Genomic DNA, 10000 nt, shown 5'->3' on the forward strand with positions numbered 1-10000 from the left:
AAGATGACACACCAGTCAGAGGCTTTGATGCTCAGCATCAAGCCTTCTGACCTCAATCTGTCCAGCAGCGAAATTAAATGAATGTCATTCTTATATTTTTGTAGTGCCCGAAACCAAAGATTCATCAAAAATATTAATGTTGGGCTTACACAGAAAGTAGACTCCCCATAACATATTGGCAAACCACACATTTTGACTAATCTGCTCATTGAAATAAATGCACATGTGGGGTGCTAACACACACACACACACACACACACACACACACACACACACACACACACACACACACACACACACTCATGCATGCAAACACCTGCCATTCCCATAAATCACATACATTCACACTAACTGTCAGCCTAATGGTCATGTGGCACCCTTAAATCTGTCCAATATAGGAATGTTGTATATTCTGTGGAGACGTATAGGACAGAATTCATTATCTGCAATCATTCATGCTTTTGTACACACTGTTGCTGAACTTGTGTACTCAGTCAGTCTTCGAGTTCAAAGACAGTGTTATTTCAATGGGTTGAATAAATCTGCTGAGACTTGGCCACAAGTGATCCGATAGTGAGGACAACAACTAATAATATTTGCATCACCATGTAGGAATTCATTCATACTGCAAATAGCATGTTAGGAGCTTTGCTTAGGCTTAGCAGCAGTGACTTGCTTTACTGTCTCTAGGGTGCATTGTTTTCTCTGAATACAACTTATAAGGTAATATGCTGGTCTATATATACATGTATTCAGACTTCAACTTCTTTCTCTACACTAACATGTTTTTGAGCCATAATTTGATCTCTCTCTGTGTCCACCAGTCACTTCAAGGAGTTACACATTTACTCTCTTACTCTGGCTTTCTCATAAGAGTAATAAATGTCCATAGACTGTTTATCACTAGTACAACCTCTCATGATAATTTAGTATGATATGAAATTATTCCATCCTAATTAATTAAAAAGACCACACCTCCTCTCTAGGACATCTATTAGTGTGAACTTTGTGTCACTGAATTTGCAGTGGAGATGTCATAAGTGCCTCATTTTTCTACATTCTTTCTTTTCTGGGAACATTTTTTGAAAGACTAAACATTTTACTGTTTAATTCATTTCATTGAGCTTGTAGCCTGGAACAGATAGTTCTTGCACTGAGTTTAGCTACATGCTGTTGAAGCTTGTGAGTTTATGGTCGTATTTAGTATTCTGTTCAATTCATCAAGCATGCAGACTACCTACACAACAGTCACATTGAACTCCATTAGAGTCAGTTTTTTTTTTTCACTACACTCTGCACATTGTGACCTTTGCACTTCTATTTCCTGTTCTTGTGACCTTTGCACTTCTATTTCCCGTTCTTGTGGCATCTCCATTTTCTTGCTGTGTTGCCTCTGAATATTCTTAATCATATCAAGAGGTACACAGGCACCTTTGCCTACTATAAACATATTGTTTCAGTTGAGACTGGACACCTGTGACACAAAAAGGTGATTGTGCACTTTATTTTTATGCATGCATGCTCAAAATATAATTTACTTAAATTGCAATTCAGAGAAAATCTTTGGACTATATTCAGTATATTACATTACACTCTGCTGTGATATCAAGTTAAGCCCAATATGCATGGCATATTTCCATATTTTCTCAGTGCATGCATCTTGAAAACTCTTGGCACACATTTTCAGACTTCATATCAGTCTTTTTGTCACAGTTATTTTTCAAAAAGTATGCCTTTACGTTTGCCTCACACAGTAGCTACAGTTCTCTGTCTTTATCTCAACATTTGCCTCCAAAGTACTAATATGCTTCTGTTGTGATTTCTCTCGTTCAGCCTTATTCTGAAATAATGGCCGGCAATTCCACATATTAAGCAAACTTGTTTTTTTACTTTCTATTTCCACTTGTCATGCCCAAAGACTCAGTGATTACACTGGGAACAGATATTGTTTTTGTTCTGACACTGTTTTATTTCCAGCAGGAAGAATTTTTAATTTCATTTTTCATTTTTATTGTTTGTTTTTAAACTTTTGTTTCTCAATGTTCATATTCAGAATGTAAACTCTGCACACTTTCCTTCAGATTCTGAGTGCCAGTGGTCCGACTGATGCTCTCTCAAGTCGAAATTGAAACTCTTTTAAAAAACTAAATTTATGCACATATAACAAAATAAAAAATTGAAGCTACTAAAAACATTTGCACAGTCAGATGCTGTTCATGTTAAATATGTCATGTAAAGAAAATGTATCTGTGCAGATATATTATAAATGGATGGAATAATCAAAATATAAAGTTTTCCTTGTCTCAGTAGATGAAAATAAAAAAAAAATTTCTGGCATTTCATATTTACTTTGACACTGCTGTCTGTCTGCCTTTGGACTGAAGTGCTGTGTAAGTATAACTGGAGCATTATTCTATTAACCATCACAACTTAACGAGGAACCAGGAAGTCTGGAAAAGCAAGAGGAAGAGATGCACATGCATATTGGTCCACTGAAGCTTTTCTCACAAATGCTGAGCTCAGCTTTCTCTGTAATGTAAACTGACAGCTGTGGCTAAAATATCACATAGGATTCTACCATGAATCTACTATATTCCATAAGAAATATCTAGGTTCTACTGCATTGCTAAATGACAAAGAAAGAAAGACAGACACATGCAACAGCTGGAAAGGGCACAAAAGTACCTCATGAAGAGGATCCTAGGCCTTAAACACATGTCATACACGGACAGACTCAAAAAAAACTCCAGCTATTCTGTCTCATATCATCTTCTAAGAGGTAATCTCTGCTTGACTTACAAAGCCAAGTCTGACCCAGCTCTGTAAGAAATGCTACATCTAAAGAAATCCCAATCCTTCCACACCATATGGTCCAGTGACCTCAACCTCATTACCACATTCAGCAGAACATGCTGGAGGGACAGGTTCATAACCCATAGACTGCCCATGCTCTGGAATAGACTTCCCATACATGTCAAGCAGAGCACCTCACTAGCCCTCTTCAAGAAAAATGTTGATGTGTGGATGGGAAGTAGAAAGTTCACTCCAGGGATCACTGCACTCCAGTGGCTCTACTTGACAGAGGCACTGGGAACTAACGTCGGGGGGCATGATGCCAGGGCACTTCTATGGGCTGGGCTTGTAAAGGCTCCAGGGCCTTTAGCCTAGTACACACCTATAAACCTGTGAACTATTATAATGACTCATTGCACTACATCCAAAGTAACAGGAGTTCTGTTTCATGGTTTGTTGTAAGAATTATTGTGTCATTTTACAAAGGACATCAGAATAGAAAGAGGATGATTTATTAGTTGTGTATTCCAACATGTGATAGGTAGAGTATTTAGATCCAATATTGGCACATTCTGGTCAAAGTCAAAAATAGTGTGAGAAAATACGTGTTTAGTGTGTGTGTGTGTGTGTGTGTGTGTGTGTGTGTGTGTGTGTGTGTGTGTGTGTGTGTGTGTGTGTGTGTGTGTGTGTGTTTGTGTGTGTATGTGTGTGTGCACATTAATTTGACTAAATTCCTGCCAATTTTGTTTCTTGGACTTTTTATTTTATTTTATTTTATTCTTTTTTGCAGTGAGAACAAAGAACAGTACATACATTCATATCTGCACTTTTAAGACAAATGTCTTATGGAGAAGTTAGCATTATTTTAAATTGCTGAACAGCAGTGCAGAATTGTTCTTATTTAAGTGTTATAATGAATTACTGCTGTCATTTTGATGTATGCTATGCCTATACTCCATGGCAAATTAATGGACCAGTGAAATAAAGCACCCTCCAAACTTACAAACAGCACACCTTTTATATCCAAGGATGGGAGGCCTGCAAGCAAATGTTTGCTTACTTTATTGCTTATGCTTTGAAAAGAAATGGCTGATGACTGTACTGCTCCAGAGGAAATTAAGATTTATCCTCCCTGCTTTCCCTTTTAAGGGTTAGATTCCAAATCAAACTGCAGACATGATGTGTCTTCATGATTATCTAAACTCTCTGTAATGTAAATATCTATCATGTGGAAAATTAGCTGTGAAAATGAAACAGTGTTTATATGTGCATCTTTTACATGGAAAATGTTCCATTATCCATCAAATGATTTAGATCTGTAGCTACCATTTTCTTATAAGTGCAAGTGTGTGCAGAACTGCCTCCGTTCACAGTGAAACATTTAGTCAACAACTTCCAAATTTATTCTGGTTCATATTGTGTGTGCCGCTGGTGTATAACATCAACGCTATATGCTCTCTGCTTCTAGCATGTATACACATCATACAGAACCTTAATAATAAAGCACCCCCCCAAAAAAAAAAGAATGAACATGCAATCTCACAGTTCAAGTATCATAATATTTCAAGGGCAGCATAACCATCTACTTGACAGCAGTGTCTGCCCTAATGAAATAAAGCCCAAATGCCTTTGTTTTTTGAAGGTTAATAGGATTGGAAACCTTTAAAATGGAACTCCTGTGATAGGAAATGAGCTATGTAAACAATTACTCTTTGCGCAAGACAGGCTTAATCATTTATCCCAATTCATGCATATTCTTAAAAGTAATTTAATAAAAAAATCATTTGGCCTCTACAGTTGTTTAAATGAAATGTTTTGATATAAATGTCAAATGTATTCACATTATTAATAATGATGATAAACATATTTAAAATTCTGTTCAGAATTTGATAAGCACTAGAAGTAGACCTGCTATCATCTTTAAATTGTCTTGTGAACAAGAGGATTACATAAGCAATAAGATGTTTTCCCTTGTCATTTCCGAAGTGGAGAGCTGACATTCAGTCACTGTTAAAATAAAATTAATATTGCATAGTAGCACCACAGGTTGAAATGCAGTTAAACTAATGCAATAGTGATACTGAATGCTGTTTTTGAGCAGAAATCTTGTGCCGTTACCAGACGTGTAGCTAGGGTGGGGTAAAGGTAGGTGTCCCCAGTGCTAGGTGTTACGTGGAATGATCAGCATATGCAGATCGGTCTTCATTGTATTAATGTTATTCATTGCCTTTGTGGTCTAAACTCATCGCATTAGTGCTCTGTGTGTCACATAAACTGTAGCAGGTGTTTGCTACGGAGCTTTTTTGTTTTATTTTACTCCTCAACTTTACGTTGAAGAGAGATGGAGCAAGACTGCAGGACGACATCTGGAACCAAACTATCTAGGTACAGTGACTGAATTAAGGCATTCTCAGAGTAAAAGGAGAAGCTGTGTTGGTTTTAATATTTTTCCCTGTTCTTCAAGTTTTTATATGTCAGAAGAAGTATATTTGGTAACTAGGAATTCTGTAACCTGAAAGGGAGTATATTTAGAGATAGGGAGCATGGGGGAGGGGCTACGGACAATGAGAGTGCAGGGAAACGTACAGTCCCTGCAAGACAGTTATATTATAAGTATTTTTGAAGTATTTCTTTACTGATATTTGGACAGCATGATATTTTGCATTTGTGCTATTCATTTTATAATATTTTAAATCTGAAAATAATGGGATTGAGTATTCAATTTTGAAAAGATTTTAGATATGTTGTATGGAGTGTGAACTTTTTCCTGTGGTTTGCTCAGATAAGGCACAGGCTTAGGTAATGTTAGGTGAGACTGGCAAGTGTTCAAACTGAGCACTGTGTGTAACATTTTGTCTGACAGTTTGCACAGAGCACTAAAACTGTGAGTTGTAGTTCCGGTGGTACACGGTTTGATTCTGTCTGTCCTCATGTGTCTACTGTGTGACCAAGCAAGTCACTTAAATAGACAGTGCTTTGGGACAACTTGGAATTTGGGCTAGGTTTCTCAATGGACCGTGGACTATAAGCCAGGCTACACTCCTGGTACTCTGGAGAGGTAGTAAGGGTAACCAAATAAAAAATAATGAATATTCAATGATGACCACTAATAGTTCTGCTTCAGTTCAGGTAATTTGTGACACTATTACTTTAATGAGATTTTTTTAAGATAATTTTCACTAATTTCAATTTTTAATAGTCCCACTTTAACTCTAATACATGTTGTTGTCTGAGTTAAGTTAGCAATAAATGAGAAATAGTGACATCTCAATGCAAAAATATCAGTGACTCTAATCATCTGCAGTCATTTTTCATGCACATCATACCTCTCAACTGTTTAGAGCAAGAAATCTGGACAAAGTCATCAAAAATAGGGGGACAGAGGCCAAAAATAGAGACACTTTTTAAATATTGCTCTTAAAAACTTAGAAAATTGATAGAACAACAGGTTTCTTATTAACATGAATTTTCTCAAGGGTTTGAAGTCTGATACTCAAATACCTGTCATTTTCTGACTTCAACCCTCAATGATTTGCCAATGGTGTACCAGAAAACCACAAATTTTATGAGAAACAGACCCAAAATATGAGGTAAAAATCTGGATATTCTACGAAAATCTGTACAGTTGAGAGGTATGAATACAGGTATTTCCAACAACTTGAACGAAAGCAGCAAAGAAAAAGAGTCCACAACCAGCCACAATCCAAACACAGATTTAAAGAAAAAACTTTTGGAACTCTAGCACCTTGGCTCTCAGCCTTCCAGGAGTAATACAAGTACACAACATTTCACAAACCTTTTTATAGCACCATCAATTAATAAATAAATTAATTATTCAATTACATAATAATTGCTTCCATTTAATTTCTAAATTTAAACCTACAAGTACCGTAGTATTACATTTTAAAATATAAATGGATTCCTTTTAAAGAAGTTTCTCCTTAATATCACATACTTCACCAATTTTCATAAAAACTTGTTCTAAAACAGAAACTTGTAACAAAGAATGATCACTATCATGTGCTACTTTAAAATGCATAACAATATTGCTTTCAGTTTTATTATTCTTTGTGTCTCTTATATGATCCTGTATTGTGACTTTCAATTTTCTCTTACTTTCCCCTATATAAAATAAATTACAGGGATATTTGAGAACATACACTACACCTTCACTATTACAGGAAAAACTGCCACTAGATGAAAAATAGGCACCATTTATTTTCGTAAAACTTGTAACAATACAGGAATATATGGAACAACAAGGATATGTACCCTTCAAACCAGGAGTCACATGTAATGCCTCATCAGGCATAGAAAAATAACTAGAAACTAAAAAGTCCTTTAAACTCTTTCATTTTTAAATGTGGGAAATAGGACAATTTGGTATAATTCTTTTCAACTCCACATCCTGAAATAAAAATTTCCAGCAATTATGCAATATTCTATTAATCCTATTACTAAGACTGTTATATACTGAAACAAAATATAGCACTGATTCAGTCCAAGTCTATGTGCAACCACTTTCTGTAAAGACTTCTTAACTATACACAGTTGTACCCCCTATTTACAAACATGTAAAAAGTGTACCTACATTCTCTTATAAGGTCTCCCCAATCACTACAAATTCTATGCATTCGAAGAAACTCTCCATAAGGTAAAGACTCCAATAAATGCTGGCAGTGAAAACTAGCCCCATGTAAAAAATGGGTGTTGTCCACAAATTTCCTGTGGACAGATGTCCTAATCTGGATATTCTACGAAAATCTGTACAGTTGAGAGGTAAGACTACAGGTATTCTTGCTTTTTTTTTGACTTGATACATGTTATACAAGAACTAAACTCCTGCTAATTCCAAAAAAGATATCATGAGCCATTATAAAGAGTATGGTGTGAAGATGAGTACTGAAACTGAGATTTAGAGAGGGAGTATGTGAGGAAGAGAGAGAGATACAGACACAGAAAGTAAAAACGTTGGATGGGGTAGGTACATATCACAATATATGGAAAGGAATTAATTACGAGGTGGCGGATGGTTAGAGAAGAAGAAATAAAGAGTAAAATGGTAAGTCACATGTCTAGAGGCAATTGCGGAATAAGAAGAGAAGACTGGGATACTAGAATTGAATACTACCAAAATGTGGACAATTACAAGTAAACTAATGTCTGATTATATGTCAATGCTCACACGTTGCATGCTGGAGTAATCAACTACTTATCTGAACTTCTGATTATTCTAAAGTTTTTGAGAGCCAACTCTGTTGGTGTAGATGTTTAAAGGCCTAATTATAACCAGGGAAACCTAAACAAATCCTGTACAAGTTAGTAGGAGAAGACTGGTATGTTAGGCAGATGGGTCTGCCACAATCCCTAGAAGGAGTGGTAGTGGTGCAAATGCAAGGTCTGGTGTGGGAAGTGGCCACACAAAGCCACTTATTGCTGCTGCAGAATTGTGCAGTTTAATGGAGAAGGCATTGTGACAGAGAGAGCCCCTTTGTGACACAGATTACATGTCCCATAAGATTATTGTAAACTCTCTGATTTCTGGGATATGGGTGAAAGCATAAAGCACCATCATGGCTGATGACATCTGGATAGTTCTTCCTTTGATCTCAGGATAAATATCCTGATTGAGCTATTCTCAATAGCAGGGAGGGCTGATGATTGTCAGACCTGGGACAAAAATCATGTGGAAAGAAAAGAAAAAAATATCTAAAACAATTCAGAATAAGCACATTGAAAACTTCTGTACCTTAACGTTCCACATTTTGTATGTAATCCATGAAATACATTTACTCAGTTAAGGATACCATGAAGTACATGTGATGTTAGTTGCTATGCTGTGTATATTGTATACATCATCATCACAGACTGTACAATATTGCTAACTGGGCTGCTATTATGACAATAATGAGATGTTAGTTCATGTCATTTATTTGGAAATATGCTTTTTTAGTGCTTGGAGATTACAGTGATATACAATGTATTTGCATTATGAAAAAGGATTAAGTAAAGATGATTCTTAGGCCATATGAGAAGGTAAATGAAAAAACACAATACTGGTTTAGTTTATTTTTAGGTTACTTTGTAAATCTTTGTAACTTGCACACTGATTCTGTTTGTAAATTGGTAGGTTAAATAAACATTACTCATCCTGGTTTAATCTGTACAATGCAATTTAACTTAAATTCACCTTCAGAGAATGACAAGTGAATTATTTTGGTTGCCATTCACTTGGACAGAGACATAATGATTAAACCCAGTGTAATAAACAAATTTATTTAGTTGGTGCTACTTTTACAGAAATGTAATGAATTTAACCAGGCTTCCAGTTAAGTTCTTGAAGTTTATTTCTGCATTTTTGTAAGATGATCTGAATGTTTTTACTGTTTTAGAAGCAGTTCTCATGTTTATTTAGTATAGTCTCTGATCTGAGTGGAAGTATTGCCCACTTCTAAAATACTTCTATTGTACTCAAGTATAATGGTCTCTGATACAATGATCCTGATTACTAGTAGTTCTGCGTATCCCCAAATGCACACAAACCCGAAAGCCCTACCATTATGTCTGTACTAGTACTGTATTTTGCCTGGCTTCTGTAGTACTAGGCCTGTTGTATAGCAAGAGTTGCAAGCCCCCAAATAAAGCCTGCACCATGGTGCAACCAATATGTTAGATGCACACCTTTCTACCTCTTAGAACAAGAACTATGGACAAAGCCAAGCTTAATGGGAGGACAAAGGCACACAACTAGTGACACTTTAAATATTGATCTTAACTTATAAAGTAGGTAGAGCAACAGGTTTTGCATTAGCATGAATTTTATGAAGGGTATGAAGTTTGAAACTCAAATGACTGTTATTATTTTCTGACATCAACCCTCAATGATTTGCCAAAACTGCAATTTTATGAGAAACAGATCAAAATTATGAGGCAAAAATCTGGACATTCTGCAAAAATCTGTACAGTTGAGAGGTATGAATTGTGACACTGTATGCAAGACAGGCACAGTCTGTTGTGCAGGCATTTTAATATCAGGCAATACATGGTGGGTATGTCGTGAGGTAGCAGTACAGAAGGGCAGTTAAACCCAAGTTAAAAAAAAATAATTTGACTGCACTATTCATTTAAATGGTAGAGCATGAAATAAGGGCATTAAGTCAAACAGATTTTACAGAAAAGTATATACCTTGTGCAGATACTGAAACCC

General features: G+C 36.0%; 1 protein-coding gene across 1 annotated transcript in view; it reads left to right on the forward strand.

Annotated features, from left to right (window-relative positions):
• The window catches only part of ADGRB3 (adhesion G protein-coupled receptor B3), a 3555978-nt gene that overhangs the window by 431366 nt on the left and 3114612 nt on the right, over positions 1 to 10000 (forward strand). The window lies entirely within an intron of this gene.

Source organism: Protopterus annectens, chromosome 2.part2 (genome assembly GCF_019279795.1).
Source record: "Protopterus annectens isolate FY-2018-M chromosome 2.part2, PAN1.0, whole genome shotgun sequence".
Lineage (NCBI taxonomy): Eukaryota > Metazoa > Chordata > Ceratodontiformes > Protopteridae > Protopterus > Protopterus annectens.